This window comes from Panthera leo, chromosome D2 (genome assembly GCF_018350215.1).
Source record: "Panthera leo isolate Ple1 chromosome D2, P.leo_Ple1_pat1.1, whole genome shotgun sequence".
In the NCBI taxonomy this organism is placed as follows: Eukaryota; Metazoa; Chordata; class Mammalia; order Carnivora; family Felidae; genus Panthera; species Panthera leo.
The window spans coordinates 7370613-7394947 of record NC_056689.1 but is presented as its reverse complement, the minus strand read 5'-3'; the positions used below and the strand labels follow the sequence as shown (position 1 = coordinate 7394947).

The 24335-nt window shown below is 42.0% G+C and overlaps 1 long non-coding RNA gene across 2 annotated transcripts; it reads right to left on the bottom strand.

Annotated features, from left to right (window-relative positions):
- Positions 1-337: 337 nt before the first annotated feature.
- On the bottom strand, positions 338-23937 carry LOC122201945. 2 transcript variants are annotated; one of them, XR_006194391.1, is made up of 4 exons: positions 21886-23937; positions 5170-5613; positions 4420-4497; positions 338-2811 (listed from the first exon to the last, which is right to left on the bottom strand). It is a non-coding gene; the product is annotated as an uncharacterized LOC122201945 (long non-coding RNA). The 2 variants fall into 2 exon arrangements; XR_006194390.1 differs by lacking the exon at positions 338-2811 and having other exon boundaries at positions 3820-4497.
- Positions 23938-24335: the final 398 nt, after the last annotated feature.

Below are 24335 nucleotides of genomic sequence, written 5' to 3'. Positions count from 1 at the left end.
GCTCTGTGCTGACAGCTCAGAGCCTGGAGCCCGCTTCAGATTCTGTGTCTCCCTCTCTCTCTGCCCCTCCCCAACTCGTGCTCTGTCTCTCTCTCCTTCAAAAATAAACATTAAAAATTTTTTTTAATGTTTATAATGTTTTTTTTTTTGTTTTTTTTGTTTTTATTTTTGGGACAGAGAGAGACAGAGCATGAATGGGGGAGGGGCAGAGAGAGAGGGAGACACAGAATCGGAAGCAGGCTCCAGGCTCCGAGCCATCAGCCCAGAGCCTGACGCGGGGCTCGAACTCACGGACCGCGAGATCGTGACCTGGCTGAAGTGGGACACTTAACCGACTGCGCCACCCAGGCGCCCCTAATGTTTATAATGTTTTAAATACAATTTCAATTAATAATACAGGTCAAAATAGTAAAGATAACGTGTCACCATTTCAGGCTTTGTGAGACTAATTGGTAGGCTAGCATTCGTGAAAATAAATAAAATCACTTTTAAGAGCTATACTTCACGTGCAGTTGCTTAATCACATTAGGCCGTAAGTCTTTCAAGAAAAAGTCTTACTTGGGAACCCTTGCATGCCTTGTAAGGACAAATTAAAAGGACAATGACACCTTGACCGCCTCCAAGTTTCACAAGTAAAGCTTTCCAAAATCTGGACAGTGCTGCCATCAGTTATCTTGGTGCACACACAAGACAGAACAGAAAGAAAGTAAAGAAAAAAGTATCAGAGAACAGTAGGGCTCCCCAGAATATCTGGTTCCTCTACTGGCCTCAACTGAAAGTGAACAACAATTCAGTATTGCAAATGTGCACACACTTGGCCAGAGTCCGGGAAGAGACGGCACCGAGGGCTGATGGCTTCTACTCCACTCGAAGTGCTCCAATCTGACTGCTTGGTTTTTAAACAACAAAAGAGTAATAATTATTATAGTTAAAAATAAGAATTCAAATGTATTCTTATATACCAGAATTTCATTCTGTTGTAGTGTACTGGTTTGGGCCGAGTACCGATCTTAACACTAGCAAAAGTATCTATTTGTAAGCTCTCTTTCTCTGATGACACTTTAAATATTGATGTCTCTGTGAGAAATACAGAGAGAATGAGACACGTTAAATAATACTGCAATCATCAAAAAATAGACTGTGGAACAAAACAAACTACCTCAACAAATAAATGTAAAACCTTTAAAAAAAAAAAAAAGGATGAACCCACAGGTGGAGACCTAATGGTTATATTAACTAATTGCAATATATACACCTTAGTAGGAACATGACTCATATAAACAAATAATATAACAAATAAATATATGTATAGGTATGTACATTTATGGAGAAATATACAAAATGGGGAAATTTTAATACTGACCAGATATTGAATTCTATCAAAAAAAAATACTGTTAACTTTTCAGATACCTATTGAAATGCTTAATAATAAAATGGTACAATATTGAGGATTTCTTTCAAAACAATGTAGGCAAGGGGCCGTGAGTTGAGGGTATAGAGGAAATAAGACTGGCTGGGAGTGATAGGGTCACCAGCTTCCAAGATGACCCCAATGACCTCCACCTCTTAGTATTCATGCTCTTGTGTGATCTTCTCCCACAGTGAACAGAGTTGACCTGTGTAGCCACAAGACACTGTGGAAGTGAAGGCGTCTGACTGCCAAGGATAGGTCACATACATCTTCTGCCTTGCTGTCTCTAAAGGTGACTCACTTTGGGAGAAGCCAGCAGGCACACCATAAAGACCCTTGAATAAGACGTCCTGCCAATGGCTGGCACTAATTTGCCAAGCATGTGAGTGAATCACCTTGGAAGCAGATCTCCAAGCCCCAGTCAAGCCTCCTGATGACCACAGTTCCAGATCCACACAGCTAAGGCGTTCCTGGATTTATGACCCACCAAAATGGTATGCAATAATAAATATTTACTGTGTTCAGTTGCTAAGTTTTGGGGTGATTTGTTCTATGCAATAGAAAGCTAATGAACATGAAATCGCTGAAGCATGATGATGGTTGTGCAGAGTTCATGACACCATTCTCTCAGTTTTATATGTTTGAAATTTCATGATCAAAATATTTGAAGGCCAACAGTAAATAGATAGATAGATAGATAGATAGATAGATAGATGCTTCATCGAAGTCCATTATCTATCCTGTTCTCTACACTCTACCTCTATGCTTAAATGAATCATTTCATACCTTCATAAGTTTATCGTCTCCCAAATGTCTAAATCCCAGACCTTCACTAAGTCAGATCCATACCCCTAACACCAAACATCCTGCTCCTCTTCTGGTTCCATCATGGAATGTTACCATCATCTGACCAGTCACCCAAGGCAGGAATCAGGAGTCATGCTGGACCGCTCTCGCCCACGAAGCCAACCACTTTCCAGCACGTTTTTTCTTCTAAATAGCCATTTACTCCCTCTCCTCCTGCTTCTCGATCCTCACTTCTATGGCCCCAGCTGAAACTTTCATTTACTTACACCAACCTCTTATGTCACTAAGATTATGATTAGGGTAGCTGAGCTATGCTGATAGATTCATATACACAAGGGCTCACATTAAGAAATATTTATTTCTGGCTCACATATGGTCCAGGGTATGTTTCCAGACAGTAGGGAGGCCCGTGCTGATGGCAGCTCCAGCATCTTCCTGACTTGGTTTCCAAGGTCTCAACCCAGTCGGCCAGGAAGAGGAAAAGCATAAGGCCCAGCACAGGGTAGGTCCCAAAGGCTCCATCTCACCAAAATGAAGCACGATTCACTTCTGCACACATTGCTTAGATTGGAATAAGGACACGCAGCCACACCTAATGGCAAGAGAGACAGAGATGTGGTCTAGTTGCGTCTGGAGGCAGAAGCAGCACGTTTTGGAAAACAGCTGGTTCCCTGTGAAATATCTCTTATGTATTCATCCTTCACTCTGCCACCAGAGTGGTCCAACATGGAACTCAGATGATATTTGTTGAGTGAGCAAGAAAGTGGTATCTAAAAAGGATCTCCTCAAAATTTACCAAGGTCTCCCCATCAATTTTAGGGTAAACATTGTCACTGCTCTACCTCTCGTTTCCTTCTTGGCATCATTTCACATCATTCTGTCCTTCTCACACTTATGTTCAACAAGATGGGACCATGTTCTCTCATAGGTCATGTCTCTACACACTTTATCTTCTCACTCTTCCACCTACAGAACTCCCACGCACCCTTCAAGAGTCAGGTCAAGAGTCGCTTCCTCTTGGAAGCCCTCATGAATACCCCACCTCCACTTGCACCCAGGCAGAGTTGGAAGCTGGCTCCCCCTTCAGCTCCTTAGCAGCTGGCACTGACCTCTTCCATGACTATCACTTAGTCTTGCTATTCTGTGCTGGCATACGTGTCTCTCCCACAGGAAATGAGGCAGCTAATGGGGAGAGCGGTGGGTGTGTCCTATCTACTCTCTTCCTATCAGTAATGACACATCAACCAGATAGACAGCTTTAGCTTTCTCCATTTCAAACTCTACTAGCAGCCAAAAATAAAACTCTACATGGAAAATATCAGAGAGGTCAATAAAAAGCTCCCTCCTCCTGTTGGGTAAATGACACCATGGCCATCCAATGGGGATTTCTGCATCTCCCCTCATGATGTACATTAAAATCGCCAAATCCTAGGGGTGCCTGGCTGTGCTCAGTCAGTTAAGCACCGTCTGACTTGGGCTTGGGCGATGATGTCCCAGTTCGTGAGTTCAAGCCACAGTTCGGGCTCTGTGCTGACAGCTCGGAGCCTGGATGGAGCCTGCTTTGGATCCTGTGTCTCCCTCTCTCTCTGCCCCTCCCCTGCGCTCTCTCTCTCTCTCTCTCTCTCTCTCAAAAATAAACATTAAAAAAATCTCCAAATCCTATCCATTCAACGTTCTTGATGTCACTAGGTTTCCCTCCTCACTGCGTGCTCCTCCCTGGGGAGTCCTGCCCTTCTCCCTGCTCTCTCCTCCTTCTAATTGACCTCCCTGTCTTCAGTCTCCCCATTACACCACATTTTCACGCTGGTGCAGACCTCCGAGGGAACTTTCAACGACACTGTCCCCATCCTAGCGTCCTAGCCAAGGCCAGCTCCTCGTCCTAAGTGCTAGGAGGTCCCCAACTCTTTCCAGCTTCATCCCCTGCACACCTGCCATCCACTGATGCTCTATCCCCAAAGAGCTGTTTGTGATTCCTCAACTCCAACATAAGCTTTGAGCCCTCCAAGTCTCTTCCCCTCTCTTTCAAAGCACCCTTCCTCCCCTACCCCCACCCTGCCTTTTCCTACCATAGAACTATTCATTATGAAGCAGCTCAAATAATAGCTTCTTCTGAAGGCATCTCAGCGCACAGAGGACCGTGCAACCTGCTCTCGTAGGACTTAGCACAGACAGACTACATCACAGTACAGTCCTGGCTTACCCATCTCTCTCCTAGTGCTATACTCTGTATTACAAGGAACTTCTTCCTCCCTTTCCTCCAGTTCTGGATGGGTTTGGCCTGTGAAGACACCAGTGAAAGATTAGAAAGCTAGAAACCCAAAGGAGTCAGGATATCTCTCCCCTCCTCTCAGCTTTCTGTGATGCTCCTGGACACCCCACAACAACCCCCCCCCCCCACCAACTCCCCCCGGCCCTCTGCAGCCCTGGGGCCGAAGCAGTTGCCTGCTCTTACGATAACCCCTGGGTGGCCTTACCACCCACTTTGGCATCTCGGTTTCCCCCTCATCAGGTAACCAATTCCCTGTAGTAAATGCCCTCCGGTTTAAAATGTAGAGTGATTCTGTTTGGCTAAGGGGATCCTGTCTCAGATACACCATCTCTAAATCAAGATCATCAAAGACAGGAGGCATGGAGGCAACCAGTGCTTAATAAATTTTCATTTAAAGAATGAGTAGAGCCCTATGAAGCTCTATCTCAAGTTAGGCAACATAGGGAAAAAGGAGGAAGCATATCTCTGGAGATGTGAGTGGCTCCCACGGGTAGGTGATCACATGAAACATTTCAATCAGGCCGAGAAAGAAGTGTTTTATGTAGGGGCCTCTACAGAAACAGGCAGAAAATTCTCCCAAACTGACCCTGACCCCTGGCCTTCTTCGCTAAGATCAACCAGTATTCCATTAAAAAGTTTCAGCCACAAAACGGGGCATTCTTTCCTTGTGATTCACATTACCCAGAAGCCTCTGGTTTCCCGGAATTTGTGTTAAGTAGTAGCTTTCAAAGATGATAATATTTGCCAACAATCCCTGGGGCACCACTTTACGTTTTCCTAAAACAAAAAGGGGATTATTTTGTCCGTATGTCTCATTTCCACAGGCTTTTGCATATGGTAGCTCTTCCCCCTCTGGCATTAAATAGCAATTTCTCCCATTAAATTACGAGAATGATGCTTCGCCTTTTAAACATCAGTTGTCAATTAAGGTTGACAAACAAGCTTCCTGACCTTCTCGTGAACATCTTACCCAGCATGTGGTTACTAATTTCTCACTCCTTTTGTGAAACACTGGTCACAGACAAGCAGGCAGAAATAAATAGGGAGCGTTTTCACCAGCTTCCTAACATCACTGTCTCAGTTCTCTGCGCCTGCATGGTCATCCAAACAATGATCTTTGAAGATCTGTAGGAAAAAAAATGATTAGATCATTGCGGATCTAATCAAATCGAACAACGCTCTGTTGACAACTTGTTATTTTTCTCCTCCTGCCTTTCTCCATCCTTCTTCATAACGCAGGGGGTGTTTAATCACTCCCCCTCCTGCCCGTGGATTAGTACGTCCAGATTCTGGCTTTCCGGTAAGGTCCAGTTCAAACACCAACATCTGCTCCCTGAGACGCCCAGCATGCTGTCCTCAGGGGAACTCCTCCTCCACTATCTTAGGCTGCATTCGTGGACGTGACGTTCGTGAGCTTCATGAGGGCAGACACGAGGTCTCTACGCCCCTGTGGCTCTTATGTAGTAAGTGCTCCACACATAGATACCGAATTAATTCTTCAAGATCCGCACCCCTTTCTGTATATATGTTTATCCATATGTGTTCACATACTTCCTTTTTTTAATATTTTAATGTTTATTTTATTTATTTATTTATTTTTGAGAGAGAGAGACAGAGAGAGACAGAGAGAGACAGAGAGAGACTGAGAGACAGAGTGCGAGCAGGGTGGGGGCAGAGAGAGAGAATGGAAGCAGGCTCCAGGCTCTGAACTGCCAGTACAGAGCCCAACTCGGGGCTCAAACTTGTGAGCTGTGAGATCATGACCTGAGCCGAAGTCGGCCGCTTAACCAACCGAGCCACCCAGGCACCCCTCACAAACTTTCTTTGGATAATTCAATATAGCAATCATCCAAAGCAAGCATCGTTATCCCCATTTTATAGAGGTGCAAACTGAGGGTCAGAGACAGTTCAGTAATCAGGTTACAGCCTGGTTGAGTTGCAGACTTTGCACTGAAATTCAAATATGCCTGATTACCCAGGGCTCTTTTTACTACAGCACAGTGTCTCTTATGACTTCAAGCGGCTTGGAGTTTTCTCCACTTTCCAAAATCAACAGCACAGCACTATAATCCTTCTAGGGTTAGCATTAATTTTAATATCCATATTCCTTTGGGATTGTTTCTCTTTCTCCTCTTTACCTCGTGGTATGTGATGCTTGGGAAAGCCTTCTGCCTGTGAAGACAGCCTGTGATCTAGTTTTGTCCTCCCTTGGTTTCCTTTTCCATAGAGAACGTATTCTTGGACTTCTCTCAATTCTTATGGTTTAATAAAGCTTTCCCCAAACACACTGAAGGTTTTGTTGTCTGTATGCACGTCTCATCCTTCCTACTGGTCACCCCTCCCTTATGATGGGCTGTGTCTTTACTAATAACATTTCACTTGAGTGTGAATTGACCGGCTTCCCCTTCACTTTTTCAATTATACAAGCAATACAAGTCCATTGTAGAAATGACAGAAAATTCATATAAATGAAAGGAAAATAGTAATAATTAGAAATCCCACCACTAGGGGTGCCTGGGTGGCTCAGTCGGTTGAGCATCGGACTTCGGCTCGGGTCATGATCTCACAGTTCGTGGGTTCGAGCCCCGTGTCGGGTTCTGTGCTGTCAGCTCAGAGCCTGGAGCCTGCTTCAGATTCTGTGTCTCCCTCTCTCTCTGTCCCTCCCCTGCTCACACTCTGTCTCTCTCTCAAAAACAAATAAACATTAAAAAAAACAAAAACAAAAGAAATCCCACCACTCAGAGAAAACACACTTACTACTCCAGTCTCCATCTTGCATTATTTTTACCCACATAAATACATTTGTGGGGTACCTGGCGGCTCAGTCCATACACTCTTGATTTCAGCTCAGGTCATTATCTCATGGTTTGTGGGATCGAGCCCCATGTAGAGCTCTGTGCTGTCAGCACACAGCCTGCTTGGGAATCTCTCTCTCTCTCTCTCTCTCTCTCTGCCCCTCCCCCACTCACATTCTCTCTCAAAATAAGTAAATAAATTTAAAAATAAATATATTTGTATATATCTATACATATTTTTAAGATAAAATTATATTATGTGCATAAGTTATTTTTAATTTAAAACTTGTTATTTAGTGTTCCATGGACATTAAAAAGAACAAAATGTTTTATGTATTTAAAGAAATCTTATTGATTTATATTAAATTTATCTATAATCATAGATATAATCATAGATCTCTTTGGTCAGGTAAAAATTCAAAGGAATGACGCTAGTGTTTCCTTCCTCTGTTGTTTTGATTCTTTTCTTCACACATTATAAATAGATTTCGTATTATGTATTTTGTTGTTCAGTACACATTTTATTACAGTAATTTTATTGAAGTTTGTATAGGTCAACAATAAAACTGCAACCCTCCGTCTTAGTTGTTGATTTTTATTAAGAACATAAAAAATTTTTTATGTTACAATTGGCTATGTGGATTGAGTACCTACTGTGTACAAGACACAGAGGACACAGAAAGTCACCAACATACGTCCAGGTTGCTAGTCTTGCCGTTAATTCGTGCGCGGGCGTATTTGGATCCATTGGCTCCATTTCCTCTCTCCCTCTCAGGACTGTCCGCCATCTGTCCACACCGCACTCTTTCTTGTCTATCTATCACATGTCCGGTGTGCTCCTTCCAGTTCCCTTTCCCACTGTGTTCTCAGAGCATCCTTTACCTGCCTTTCACTGAACTGACTTTATTCTTGGCAGCGTTGACTCTGTTCCTCATGGCTTCCGATGCCGTCGGAATTTCTGTCCTGGTCTTACTGTCCCCCTGCATTTGAGTCTACGTTTCCCTTTCGTCCTCATCTTGCTGTCTCTCTGTAACATCTTTCTTCTCTTCTTCAGAGACTTCACAATTTCTTTAAGGGCCCCGAGAGAGAGCAAATGCTCCCTAAAATGTCACCGTCTTTCCTGAAATACACTCATCCTCTGTATCTGAATCGATGGCAATCCTCTGTTTGCAGCAGAATGTTTTGATAGGTCCTGTTTTTGTTTTGTTTTATTGCTGCTTGCTTATTTTTAAAATCATTCCTTTAATTGAAAAATATATTGAGGATCTCCACAGGGCAGGCACCGGAAGGATAATGTTGAAAGGGAAAAAAAAAAATCCTAGAACTAGCTTCTAGTCTCATTCTCTGGTGTGAAAGACAGACTTTAAGCAAGTAAGAAAACAAATATGAATTAGGGCCAGGTATTAAAGAAAAAGAAGGGAGTCCTATGAGAGACCATACCCGGGGAAACTGCCTTAGATTGGATGACCCTCTAAACCTCTTGGGAAGTGATATTTGAGATGAGATTTCATGGATGAAAATGAGCAATCCATATGAAGAGAGAGTGTAGGCGTGAACCAGGTAAAAAGAACAGCACTTGCAAATGCCCTGAGGCCAGAAACCCTCTTGCTTTTCTCTGCCCTGATCACTCTGCAGGAGTTGCAGTGAAAGAGGCAGGCAAAACCAGGCCACACCCAGGCTGGTACAAGTTTGGGTGTTCTTGGAGATGCTACGAGAATTCACTAGGATCTCCAAGGAAAGGAGTGCATGATCTGACTGACACTTTAAATCCGTTGTGGCTGCTGCTGGGAAGCATGGGGTGGAAAGCCAAGTAGTCGAAGCAGAAGTCTGTTAGGCTGCAAAGTCAGTGATCCAAATAAAAAATTATAGTTTAGAGTATGGCAAAAGGATTCAAGATATATTTTGGAATTGGAATTTTGGATTAAGTGAACTGGGGTTAAATGGGGGTGCAGAGAGGTTTGTTAAACAAAAGGAAGAGGGGTGCCAGGGTGGTTCACTCGGTTGAGCGTCCAACTCTTGATTTTGGCTCAGGTCATGATCCCAGGGTCATGGGATTAAGCCTCAAGTTGGGCTATGCACTAAGCATGGAGCCTCCTTAAGATTCTCTGTCTCTCTCTGTCTCTCTCTCTCCCCCTCACCCTCTGCCCCTCTCCCCCACTCACACACATGCTTTCTCTCTAAAATAAAAACAAACAAACAAGAGGAAGAAATTGCCAGGCTTTAGGCTCAAGCAACCGGGTGGATGGCACCACTGTAATTGAGATGTGAAAGTCCTGCAGAAAAACAGCTTTAGCGCTGAGAATCAGGAGTTCAGTTTGAGACATGGTAAGTTTGTGATGCATTTGAAAAATAGACAAGATCAGGTCTTTACAGGGAAATCTTGGATGAAATTAAAAGTTGGGGAGTCCTCAGGACAGAGAAGGTATTTAACATCACATGGATGGATTAGAGAATCGTGGGTAGAGGGGCACCTGGGTGGCTCAGTCGGCTGAGCGTCCGACTTCAGCTCAGGTCACGATCTCGCGGTCCGTGAGTTCGAGCCCCGCATCGGGCTCTGGGCTGATGGCTCAGAGCCTGGAGCCTGCTTCCGATTCTGTGTCTCCCTCTCTCTCTGCACCTCCCCCGTTCATGCTCTGTCTCTCTCTGTCCCAAAAATAAATAAACGTTAAAAAAAAAAAATTAAAAAAAAAAAAAGAGAATCGTGGGTAGAGAGATAGAGAGAGATGAGTAGGTAGCAACACACCACAGCCTGAGGGTCTCCCAAATTCAGACGTGTTGTAGGACAAAAAGAGGGAAGAGAAGAACCCACACACTAGAGTCACAGGAGCAAGGAAAGAAGGTGTTTGAAGAAGACAGAGTGGTTGACCTCTGTGTAAAATGGCAACATAAAGATCCTTCTGCACACCTTTCCTCTTAGAAATCTGCACTGAACAAGAAAAATGAGAACAGAAGGACAGATTCACAGATTCCAACCATAATGAATCCTGGAAATGTCTGTAGACCACAAAAATATGAAGAACAGAAAAGATAGGGCGGGACGGTTAGCACCTGTCAGAGCAGTGAAATGTGACACTTCAGTGTGTGCCACGAGAGGCACTGACGAGAACGAGGTCAAACCCTGAAAAGACGCCAGAAGCAGAGGCGTCTGGTGTTGTGCAGGCGCACGGGGAGCTTTGGGATTTGGGATGTCTTGCTTGTCCATATGGATGGACACCTGATAGGCGGAAAGACATGTCCACTAGAGGACAACCCATGAAGATCAATGGAATGTCTCGGGGAAAATCAGTGAAATGGATAGGTTACAGGTGAATTTGACTCTGTGGAACATTATATTGAAAGGAAGGAGAAATATTAGCAAAAGTACAAGGTACAAGGAAATGGGCAAGTGAAATAAATCGGGCAATTACTAACTACAGGAAAAACAAAAGTCGTGTAAGAAGCAATCAGTATGCTGCTTGGCAAAGCAGAGGGCAGTGTTTATTTAGTCCAGTGATATTAATACTTCATAATGATTTAACTAAAACCTGTGGTATAACCAGGAGGACTGGAAAAGCATCAGAATTGGTGTTTGGAGGACGTGTGTGCTAAACAGCATCTACCAAAATAGGAGGTCAATATAAGCTCTAAAATGAAAAAATAAAGAGATTGTGTACTGACATACTTACAAACACGGAGGTAAATACCAGATCCAATATTTACCCCCAAATAATGTACATGTGGAAATGTACATGGACAAATGTACATGGACAAATCCAATGGAAATGTACATGGAAATGTACATGGACAAATCCAATATTTGCCCCCAAATAATGTACATGGACTCTCCTTGAGTCTCCTCACTGTTCCTGGGCGCCCTCTAAACCTCCCCTTAAACATCAGCTGGAGGGCTGATGATATATGTTCTCATAACCATTCCAAAAGAAGTCTATAGAAGGCCAGAAAGAACTGAGGCCAAAGTCTGCCCCGGGTCACACTGGGGTGGGGTCATTTGTCTCTGTTGGTTGACTTCCATATTTCATTCCCTGTCATAGGAAGGCCATTTTCCACGTCAGTTTACTGTTTGGCTTGGAAGCTACTCTTGGTACATCCACTCATTTGGAACAGTGTCCCATCCTCTTGACGAGAAAGTAGGCATTCATGGCACTCCTGCTTGGGAAAGTCCTTCTCTGTCTCTACGTGAAACCCGACGTCACTGAGACAATGGATCAGAGAAAATCCCCAACCTGCTTTTCATTGCTGTAAGCCGTGTGTCATATTCTTAATTTAGCCTTGTGTCCCACCCTACGTCAGCCTCGATCAGGGACTTAAGGGGATGCTGATAGAACCTGAAGAATTTCCTTCCTCCTCTGTGACTTCCATCTGGTCCCACTGCACTGGACTTAACAGACATACCTTGAATTTCATGCAGTGTGGTTGGCATCATTCCCTGGTTTCCACACAAATTAGCCGGGGGCATTTTGTTTTTCTTCCTTTAATGTCTTTTGGTCATTTCCAATTCTGAGAAAAGCTTCAGAAACCTACACATAAACTACCATCTTTGCCAAAAGTCTGTGGCAACAGGCACAGCTTCCTGATTCTCCGAAATGCGCTTCATTCATATCTGAAGATTCTTGTAAAATGTGTTAAAAATAGACCCTTTCGAATTCACAACCTAAAAAGGACTTATGTTTTAATGTGCACGAGACCACACCACCTCATCCTGTACTGATTCAATTACACATCGTTAGCAAGGATGTTTAAAATTCTAATGCAGGGGCGCCTGGGTGGCTCAGTCGGTTAAGCGTCCGACTTCAGCTCAGGTCACGATCTCGCGGTCCGTGAGTTCGAGCCCCACGTCGGGCTCTGGACTGATGGCTCAGAGCCTGGAGCCTGCTTCCGATTCTGTGTCTCCCTCTCTCTCTGCCCCTCCCCCGTTCATGCTCTGTCTCTCTCTGTCTCAAAAATAAACGTTTAAAAAAAATTTAAAAAAATAAAATAAAATTCTAATGCAAATGAAAAGTGGTGTATTATTCAACCGCAAAAAGGAGTGAAGTATAACATGGATGAAACTGGAAAACAGTACGCTACGTGAAAGAAGCCAGACACAAAAGACCACGTATTGTATGAGTTCATTTCTATAAAATGTCCACTGCACATATCTATAGAGTCAGCAGGTGTGTTAGGGGAAACGGGGTGACTCCTAATGGACACAGGTAATGGAAATGCTTTGGAATTAGGAAGTGGTGATGTTCGCACAACTTTAATAAATACATTAAAAACCACTTAAAGTGCATATTTTGAAAGTGTGTGGGGCACCTGGGTGCCTCAGTCGGTTAAGCGACTGCCTCTTGATTTCGGCTCAGGTCATGGTCTCACAGTCATGAGTTCGAGCCCCACATCAGGCTCTGCACTGGGCTTGGAGCCTGTTTGGGATTCTGTCTCTCTTTCTTCTGCTCCTCCTCACTTGCACACGTGTGCGCGCTCTCTCAAAAAAAAAAAAAAAAAAAAAAAAGTGAATAAATAAATAAATAAAAATTAAAAATTGAAAAAATAAAAACAAAAAGAAAGGGTAAATTTTATGGTATGTGAATTACATCCCAATAATTAAAAAAAAAATTCTCATGCGATCTCAGTGGGGCTTGAAACTTTCTGAAGAATTTCAAGCCATGGCACGCACAATTGAATACAAAAAAGAATGCATAGAACTACGGACAAAGTGCCATGCCCTAAAGCTTACCTAATCTAGGGTTTTATGTACCAATAATGGAATCAAAAATATTATTAAATGGTACCCCCCAAAATTCTGAAATGGGTACCGTGTGCTACTATTTGTATAGAAAAGGGGAAAAGTGGGTACATAAACCTTTTATATATGGATAAGATATCTTTAGGCAATACACAAGAATTGGTAACAGTGTTACCTCCAAGGAAAACTGGCTAAGGAGCGAGTAACAAGGTGGCGAGATTTTTCACCATATCTTTATGCTGTATATACCATATACACTATGTGCTTTTCACCTCTGATTTTCAGCCATGTGAACGGAATAACCACTCAAAATAAATCAAAATTAAATTATTTTTGCCTGTTTACAGTTTAGGTCATATTTCCAGATTTAATTGCCACTGTAAGTGTGGATTTCTCTATTTCTCCTTTCAATGCCACTGGCTTTTGTTTCATATATTTGAAGCTCTGTTATTACATTTATACACATTTAAAGCAATTATGGCTTCTTGGTGAATTGGCCTCTCTTACATTAAGAAATGCTCCTCTTTCCCTCTTTATCCTTCATAATAGTCCTTGTGTTTAAGTTTACGTTGTGTTGTTTGCTTTGTATTTAAAAATCAGTTATCGAATTTGACAATCGTATTCTCTTTTACATTATTTAACACATGATAACAGTTATAGAAACTATTTTAAAATTATTTTCTTTCTCCCATTTTTTAATGTTTATTTATTTATTTTGAGAGAGAGAGAGAGAGAGAGAGAGAGAGGGAGACAGAGCATGAGCGAGGGAGAGGCAAAGACAGAGAGGCATAAGAGAATCCCAAGCAGGCTCTATGCTGTCAGTGCAGAGCCCGACTCAGGCTCAAACCCACGAACCGTGAGATCATGACCTGTGCCAAAATCAAGAGTTGGATTTCTTAACCAACCGAGCCACCCAGGCACCCCTTAGGATTATTTTCTATTAACTTTATTAACTATTATTGCTGGGCCTGGTTCTCTTGGTTGATTTTTTTTTAATAGCCTTAAAAAATCTTTTTTTTCAATTTTATTTTTCTGAGAGAGACAGACAGAGCATGAGTGGGAGAGGGGCAGAGAGAGAGGGAGACAGAACCCAAAGCAGGCTATAGGCTCTGAGCTGTCAGCACAGAGCCCTTGCAGAGCTCGAGCCCACGAACCGTGACATCATAACCTGAGCCGAAGTCAGACGCTTAACCTACTGAGCCACCCAGGCGCCCCATAGTCTTTTGTTTTTTTTAAGTAGTTCTAGGTTCACAGCAAAATTTAATGGAATGTGCTCCTACACCCCCTGCCTCAACAAATGCATAGTCTCCTCCACTCCTCCTAGGCCAGGGTGGAAATTTTGTTACACCCAATGAACCTACACTGATATGTCATTGTCATCCAAAGTCCACAGTTTAGAGATCACTCAGTGTGTTCACATTCTATGGGTTTTGACAAATGTGTAATGACATACAACTATCATTATAGCATCATACAAAATAGTTTCACTGCCCTAAAATTTTCTTTGCTTCACCCATCCATTCCTCCTTCGCCCTTAACTCCTGGCAACCACTGATCCTGTAACTGCCTCCATATTGTTGCCTTTTCCAGAATGTCATATAATTGGAATATATAGCCTTTTCAGATTGGCTTCTTTCACTTAGTAATATATGTTTAAGTTTCTTCCAGGTCTTTTCAGGGTTGTATATTTCATTTCTTTTTAGCGTTGAATAATATTCTATCGTCTGATGGACCACAGTTTCTTTACCCATTCACCTACTGAAGGACATCTTGGTTGCCTCCAAGTTTGGGCAATTATAAATAAAACTGCTATACACATTTGCGTGCAGGTTTCTGTGCGGATATAAGTTGTCAACTCCTTTGGGTAAATCCCAAGGAGCCCGATCGCTAGATCATACGGTAAGACTATATTTAGCTTTGTAAAACACCACCCAACTGTCTTCCAAAGTGGCAGCACCATTTTGCATTCCCACCAGCAGTGCATGAGAGCTCCCACTGGTCTCCATCCTCACCAGCATTTCCTGCTCTCAGTGTTTTGGATTTTCCCCTCTGTAATAAGCATGTGGGGGTATCTCACTGTGGTTTTAATTTGCAGTTCCTTGAAGACACAGAATGTGGAACAGCTTGTCCCCTGCCATCTGAGTATCTTGTTTGGTGAGGTGCCTATTTGGATCTCTTGCCACTTGTTTATTTATTTTTCTTCTTGTTCTCTAATTTTTTGTATGTTTCTGTATATTTTGAATAATAGTTCTTGATCCAATGTGACTTTTGCAAATATTTTCTCTCAGTGTGTGGCTCGATTTCCCATTCTCTTGACAGTGGTTTTCGCAGAGCAGAGGCTTTAGTTTGAATGACGTCCAGCTTATCAAACGTTTTTTTTTTTCGTGGATTGCGCTTTTGGTGTTGTATCTAAAAAGTTATCACCGCACCCAAGATCATCTAGATTTCTTCTTATGTTATTGTCCAGGAGTTTTACACTTTTACATTTTACATGTAGGTCTCTGAACTACTTTTAGTTAATTTTTGTGATGGGTGTGAGGTATGTATTTAGATTCAGTTTTTGCACGTGGATGTCCAGTGTTTCAGCACCAGTTGTTGGAAAGACTATCTTGTGGTGCCTGGGTGGCTCAGTCAGTCAAGCGTCCAACTCTTGGTTTTGGCTTAAGTCATGATCTCACGGTTCTTGAGTTTGAGCCCCACATCAGACTCTGTGCTGACAGTGTGGAGACTGCTTGGGATTCTGTCTCTCTCTCTCTCTTTCTCTTTCTTTCTCTGTCCCTCCCGTTTGCTGTCTATCTCTCTCTCAAATAAATAAAAATAAACCTAGAAAAAAAAAAAGGATTTTTTCCATCATATTGCCTTTCTATCCTTGTCAAAGATCTGTTGATTATATTCACAGGGGTCTATATCTGGGTTCTGTAATCCTGTTTTACTGATATATTTGTTTATTCTTCTGCCAAGAGTATCCTGTCTTCATTGCTACAAATTTAAGTGGGATAGTGTCAGTCCTCTGATTTTGTTCTTTTCCTTCAATTTTGTGTTGGTTATTCTGGGTGTTTTGCTTCTCCACATATATTTTAGAATCATTTTGTCCACATCCACAAATTGAGATGTTGATTAGGATTGCATTGACTAGGTAGACATGTTAACAATATTGAGTCTCCTTATCTTTAAAAATGGAAAATTTCCCCAATAATGTAGTTCTTCTTTGATTTCCTTAGTCAAGCTTATAATGTTCCTTATACTGATCTTGTTACTATGTTTTTAAGATTTATATGTAAGTATTTCACTTTGGGGGTGGGTGTTGTTAATGTAAATTGTATTGTGTATTTACTTCAATTCCACCGGCTCATTGCTGGCATACAGGAAAGCGATTGGCTTTTTATATTAAACTTGTATCCTGCAAACTTGCTATAATCAGGTATTAGTTCCAGGAGGTTTTTGTTGATTCTTTTGGATTTTCTACATAGACAATCACGTCATCTGCAAAGACAGTTCTATTTCTTCCTTCCCAAACTCTATACCATTTATTTGTTTGTTTGTTTGTTTTTACCTTATTGCATTAGCTAGGACTTCCAGTATGATGTTGAAAACAAGGAGTGAGAGGGCTCATTCTTACCTTATCCCTGATCTTAGCAGGAAAGCTCCTAGTTTCTCACCAGTAGGGATGATGTCAGCTTTGGGTTTTTGTAGATGTTCTTTATCAAGTTGAAAATGTTCCCCTCTACTCCTAGTTTGCTGAGGCTTTTTATCATGAGTGGGTTATTGGTTGATTTTTCTCCTGGTTCTGGGTCATATCTCCCTGAGTTTTGTACACTGAATGTAATCAGACACCTGGACGTATACAGCAGAAGGGCTACTTGGCAAATAGCCAGTTGTCTAGGGTGACTGGAAAGTAGGATGTGGGATGATGAAAATGGAAAGATAAGAGCAGCCAGACCATGGACGTTTTTGTAGGCTATGCTAAGGATTGAAGAGTTTATCTGGAAGAAATACCCAAGCTTGTTTGTGTGCTAATGGGAACAATCCATCAAGTACAGTGGAAAAATTGCTGAACAAAGAGATGAGATGATTGAAAAAAAAAGTTTGTGACCACTAGGAGAGATAGCATTTGGGCCAATATGAAGAACTTGGTCTTTGAAATGAACTAAGTTTTCCCTTTCGTTGTAACCAAGAAAAGAATCCGAGAGCATGGGTACTGATTCTAGGAGGTTATTCGATTCTGTGGTAGGAATATGAGCACTAGCATGAAATTACTTAAATGCCGTCCATAAAATAGAAGTTTAGGTCATCAATCAAGGTTATGGAGGTCTGAAGAGTGAGAAGATATGAAGTAGTCACCTTGGAGAATGAGAAAGTAAATTTGCCAGGAAAAAATAGGACTGCCGACTGGTGGGAATGTTTCAGTGGTGGCAGTCAATGCAGAGTGAAACCAGAAAGCGCAGTTGTGTTCTACCCTTTGATGTTCAGCTGCCGACACATAGACAGATAGATTGGAATTTGCCAGGCAAATGACTGAGAAAGAAAGTGTCAAAGAAATCAAGAATGTGCTACAAAAGAATGATTGTAATGAAGAACCATGAAATGGGTATGAATATATGTAAGGATATAAGGGGAGAAATTAATAATAAAAAAAAGTGGTAGGGTGAATAGTGGTGGTACAAGACAAAGTGAGTGCAAATATCGGAGTCATACAGGGTAGGTAGGAGGCTCAAAACCAGAGATTCGGGTGACTGACAATTAGAAATAACATGATGATAATGGGAGCTGCTGGTTGAGGCAGAGGGGAGAAAACAACGGATAGAAGTGATTGGGTCCGGGAACTGTTGCATAGAAAACCTACCAGAAATCATGGCAGGATTAAGGGATGGGGGGAAACAGTAAGCCAGATACTGTAGTCCTCAGGGAAGAAGAGTAGATGACCAGGAAATTGGACCATGAAGGGGTTCGGATTGGAAAATCTAACGGTATAAACTTCAGAGGAGATGGACACACGTGTGTGTGTGTTGTGTGTGTGTGCGCATGCGTGCACACGTTCTTGTTTTTTGGTTTTCGGGACAAGAGAGGTAACAATGAGGAGCAAGATCCATCCCTATCCCATCATCCCACCCCTACAAAATCTTACAAAAGGAAAGGAAAGGTAAAATCAGCTTCCACCTTACATACACACACAATAGAATATTACTCAGCAATGGAAAAGAATGAAATCTTGCCGTTTGCAACAACGTGGATGGAACTAGAGTGTATTATACTAAGTGAAATAAGTCAGAGAAAGACAAATATCATATGATTTCATTCATATGTGGGATTTAAGAAACAAAACAGATGAGGGGCGCCTGAGCGGCTCAGTCGGATAGGCATCCGACTCTTGATTTCAGCTCAGGTCATGATCTTGCACTTTGTGGGTTTGAGCCCCGTGTCAGGCTTCTCTGCTCCAAGCGGGGGAGCCTGCTTGAGATTCTCTCTCTCGGCCCCTCCCCCCATCTCAAGACAAATAAACATTAAAAAAAAGAAATGCAACAGATGAACATAGGGGAAGGGAAGGAATAAACAAGATAAAAACAGAGAGGGAGGCAAACCATAAGAGACTCTTAAATACAGAGAACAAACGGCCGGTTGCTGGAGGGGAGGTGGGGGGGGGGGGATGGGCTAAATGGGTGATGGTCATTGAGGACGGCACTTGTTGGGATGAGCACTGGGTGTTGTATGTAAATGATGAATCACTGGGTTCTACTCCCGAAACCAATACTACACTGTATGTTAACTAACTTAAATTTAAAGAAGTGAGGTTTTTTTTTTAATAAAAAAAATCACCTCCCATTAGAGAAGACTACAGGGGAAGCTGTGCCTTTGGGGTACAGCCAGCTATAAGCTGTGGAGTACTAATACCAGTGAATATCATGAAATAGAAGAAATCACCAAGGAAGGCTGTTGGTATAGAAGAAAGGAAGAGGGAGAGGTTTTGAATCCTGGAGAACAGTGACATCAAAATCTTACCCCTAAGTTTTAAATATTATGTATGAAAATAACACGTGCATAATTTTAAATCTCAAACAATACTCAGAAGTTTATAATAAAAAAACCAGATTCCTACCTTTGCCCCTCTCCATGACTACAGTCTCCAGAGACAATGTCTCAATTGGACCCTCACCTTTTCTTGTTAATCTGTCTCTACATATTGAACTCCACATCATAGTTCTACCTCTTTATTCATCGATATCAGGTGTTAGGTGTTAGCTGGTGACTTCCTAATGATGGCGGAGAAAGACTTAGCTCTCGCACAACACACCTCTCTACCCCACCACACCACCCAACCAACATCTCAGCGATTTTTGGTGAAATCATTAATCGGTGTTTACACTTTAATAATGTATAGTAATGCTTCTGAGGAAACTGATAGTCATTTGTAAGCATAGATCCTATCTTATTCAACATTTCATTTTTCCTGGAGTTGATAATGACCCCATGTTTTCATTTGCTTGACACTCTAACGTGCCTCTGACACTCTGACATATTTTTTTTTTACAAAATTCTCCAGCATCTCTGTCACCTACCTACTGGTAACTTTTTGCATGCACTCAAACACACTGGTTCCATTTTTTCCCTCCTGGAGACCTGAGTCCTCCCGGAGGACTCCACATTTCTGGTTCAATCTGGACTGGTTTTTCTCTAGGCCTGCTATGTAGCTTTTATTTTTAGGACTTCCCTTTGCTGCCCTCCCTCCCCTTTCCCAGATCCTGTGTCTTCCTGTTTCTTGGTTTACTTCTGCATTTTCATAGAACATATTCTCCCATACCTTGCCAGGAAAGTTGCATAGGAGATAAAGATTCTGAATCCCTAAATATCTGAAAATGTGTATATTCCACTACTATACTTGATTGATAACTTGATGAGGTCTAAAATATTTCTAAGTAGACATATTATTCTACATGTGATTCTTGAATGCATTTGTAACTAAATTAATATGGTAAATGTTATAAATAGGAAAATGAGTGAATGAGATGTGAGGAAGTTGAGACAAGGGTAAATTTTTTTTTTAACTTGATTTTAAAAAGACAGAGGAGAGGGGGATGGACAAAAAGGATGAAGGGAAGTGGGAGATACAGGCTTTCAGTTATGGAATGAATAAGTCATGAGAATAAAAGGCACAGCACAGGGACTCTAGCTAATGGTACTGTAATAGCGTTGTGTGGTGACAGATGGTAACCACACTTGTGGTGAACATAGTGTGATGTATAGAGATATCGAATCACCAGGTGCCTGGGTGACCCCATTGGTTAAGCCTCAGACTCTTGATTTTGGCTCAGGTCATGATCTCATGGTTTGTGGGATCGAGCCCCACCTCAGGGATGCCTGCTTGGGATTCTCTCCCTCTCTCTCTGCTCTTCCCCTGCTCACGTGCTCCCCCCCTCTCTCTTTCTGTCTCTCAAAATAAACAAACAAACAAACAAACAAATAAATAAATAAAACAAGCTTTTTAAAAAAGAGATGTCAAATCACTATGTTATACACCTGAAGCTAATGTAACATTGTGTATCAACTATACTTCAATAAAAAATTAAAAATTGATAAAAAAAAAAAAATAGAGGAGAGTGATACCTAAACAGAATGCAAGGTAGGGAAGGTTTTTTTCTTCCTTTGCAAAGAAAAAAAAAAAAGGATTTAAGAATATTTAAAAGAATATTTAATAAACTCTTTAAGAAATGACCAAAGGAGATTGAAATGTCAAAAATAAGATGAAAAAGAGGTAATTCAATAAAAAATGGTCTAGGTCCTGGGGAAGAGAGGACTAAGAACACGGTAGAGAAGTCTGCCTTCAACAAGAGGAAGAGTATTTTTCGTTTTGCATCTCAGGGAGGCAGATTGAAGGAGGGAGAGGGCTGGGTGATGATAGGACAGAAGTTGGGAGCCTTTGGTTCTCCAGTAAAAGATCAGGCCAAGGTAGGTCTGAGGGAGAGAAGGGGGGAAGGTGGGAGGGAGAGAAGGGGGGAAGGTGGGAGGGACAGAATGGGCAGATGGAGAAGGTTTGGGGAAGGGGAGAGAGCTGGGTGGAGGGGAGGGAAGGAGGATGTGATTGCAGGCAGTCCTGGGTTACAAAAATAATCGCTACTCATCACCCAGGACTCCGCTGCAGAATCCTAAGGGTCAGATGGCAGGCACATGAGATCAACACTTGACAGGCAGGGGCGGGTCTGCATGGGAGGTGCAGGACTGGAGAGAGAGCGCCTCTGCTCTCTTTGCACCTAAGGGGTCCGCTTCCCCACAAGTGGACCTCCCACCAGGAGATGGGAGATGGGGTGGTTAAGGGCCTCCCGGCAGGTCTGCTTCAGTGACGAGCCCTGTGGAGCCGTTTCAGAATCATGCTGCACAGGTGGTTAGGGGACACAAGGAAATGAGAACACGCTTACCAACTTGACAGGCAAGGTGTTTTACAAAGGGTTTGTCGTCGTGTGTAGTTTTCTCTCGCAAGCCGTGACTCACACAAGAGCACTGCAGAGTAAGTTTCGTAGCTCGCCGCGTGTCCAGGGAAATCTAGTGCATGCTCTGAAAAGTTGCACCTGCGGACCCTGCATTTTACAGACCAAGACCTTGGGGCACCGAATGGATAGGTAAGGAAGGCCACAGAGCTAGAAAATGGTGGCAGTGAGCTGCTGCAAAGCCTGAGTCTTAAACCATCATCCATTTTACCTGAAATACCCACACGCATTTCGTACGCTCTCATTCACTCAATTAGTACACACTGAACATTCTCTGCTTGAATCCGGGAACGGAGGAAAGTCCCCCGTGTCCTATGTCAGGCATTCCTTTGGGCCGTTTCCCTCACCTACTACCACTGACAAATCCTGGGAGCAGAGCTGAAAGAACCTTAGCACTCACCCAAGTGCAGATGGAGAACCCAGTATAGCCCAGCTGCATAGCACACGCAGTCTTCTGTGAGGCTGTCTTCTCAAAACTGTGACCCGGGTTCTGCTTGCAAACCTCAAAAAGTAAAATTAAAAGTAAATTTGTGTTCTTCTTCAAGTTACTGTTCTTTTGTTGGAAACTCTGTTAGCTAGAACAGCACTGTCTAAAAGAAATATAAGGTGAGCCATCTAATGTAATTTTAAGCTCTCTAGTAGCCACGTATTTTTTAAAAACACCGATGAAATTAATTCAATAATACTTTAACATAGCCCAATGCATCCAAAACTTATCTTTTGCAACATGAAATTAATATGAAAATTACTGATGGGATATTTTACATTCTATTTTTCATATGAAGTCTTCAAAATCTGGTGTGTAACTTACACTGAGAGCAAATCGCGATTTAGACTAGTCCTAGTTTGAGTGCTCAATAGCCATATGAGGCTAGTGGCTTCAGTAATGGACCTCACGGAGATAGGAGGTTATCCGCCGTGAGGCAAACTGGCATCTCCCAAATCCCATTTGTCAACTCTGGTCATGCTCCATGGCATAGGAGAGCACAACTCCGTCCCTTTCAGAGGCCTTAACTTCTTTAATATGACAGATATCAAGCGTAGGTCTAGAATCGAAGTCACTTGCCCAAGGGCAGCCACTGAGTTGGTGGAAAACCAGGATGAACACATTTTCAAGTGTCCCGACTCCTGATGCTATGATCTTCCCATAATGCCATGCTACTTCCTCATATGTGCCCCTCAGAGCTGCCATTTTCCCAACACCACATTTTGCATATGGTAGGTATTCTATAAATTTTCTTTTATGAGAAATTATATTATGTATAATTTCTTTATGTTTGATTTTCTGATCAAAAGCAACATGTGCCATTTTGTACAAGCAGTACCCACACAAATTACTCTTCAACTGTCTTTATGTAGTTATTCAAATAGCTCAGTGTATATACCATGTGACACTGTGTGTCACATGATCAGAAAGAAAAAACGATATTTGAGATGCCTTCCTAGCCTTCACCACATCTGGCAATCACAGAATTATTTTGTAATGTTAAGCTACCTGCTACGGAAGATCCCGTAGTCTTTTTCTGGGAATCAGAGTTACCCAGAATACATCCCTCTGGAGAGGCAAGGCAGTCTTTTCTCATTCTTACATGTCTGAACTCTCTCCCATTCCCCCACTGCTAGTGATTCTGAGACCTCGTCTTCAAGTTCCTTCAGCACCCTGAAAATTAATTTGTTTGGACCTTTAGACAAATGTTTTCTAACTTGCTTCTCCCCAATCTAAGCTCTTACGCCAGTGACCCTCAAAGTGTGGCCTATGGCCCCAGTGGGATACCGAGACCCTTTTGGAAAAACAATTAACAGTATGTATTTTCGGTGATAAAATTCAAGCTTTCAAGTAAAAATAAATATTTTAAATAACTTGTTTCTGCTACTATGAACTTGATCGCTTCCCAGTATTTAAAGACTTTTCTGCTGAGCTCAAGATGATATTAGCATATGTGCTTTTCCCTTTTTTACATTTACAATGAAATGTGTCCACATTTGGAAGATCTATACAAATCAGTGAGCCAATATGTTCCAAATAATCCATGCATGATGTTACAAAATTATACATGAGTAAAAGACCATTCAAAGAACAAGATAAAAGCAACAGGTTTGAATTAAACAGAGCACAAAAAGTTCGATGAGGTTTCCCAATCCCACACTTGCAACAACCTTTTTAAAAATTACAACTTGAGTTTGATGATATCAGGTAAGAATACCTACAACTATCTGAAAAGGCTCTTAAAATACTTCTCCCTTTCTAACTACATATCTGTGTACAGAAGCTCTATTTTCTTTATATACTACAACCAAAACAACATATCACAACTGATTAAATGCAGAAGCATATGTGAAAATCCAGCTGTTTTCTATTAAGCCAAGTATTAATAGATACTTGGGGAAGAAATGTATTTTCTTTTTAAAGAAGTCATCCTCATCACCAAAGTTTTGTTTTGGAAAGCATAATTATCTTCATTAAAAAATGTTATTTATGTTAATACGTACTGAGTTTATTGTTATTTTTAATTAATAAATATTTCTCAGGTAATAATGTCACGGATTTAATTTCGAATAGAGTAAAATATCAGTAAGTATAAATAACCCACATGAACAAAAGCTCTTTGAGGTCCTCAAGAAATTTCAGGAGTTTAATGGGGCGCCTGGGTGGCGCAGTCGGTTAAGCGTCCGACTTCAGCCAGGTCACGATCTCACGGTCCGTGAGTTCGAGCCCCGCGTCGGGCTCTGGGCTGATGGCTCGGAGCCTGGAGCCTGTTTCCGATTCTGTGTCTCCCTCTCTCTCTGTCCCTCCCCCGTTCATGCTCTGTCTCTCTCTGTCCCAAAAATAAAATAAAACGTTGAAAAAGA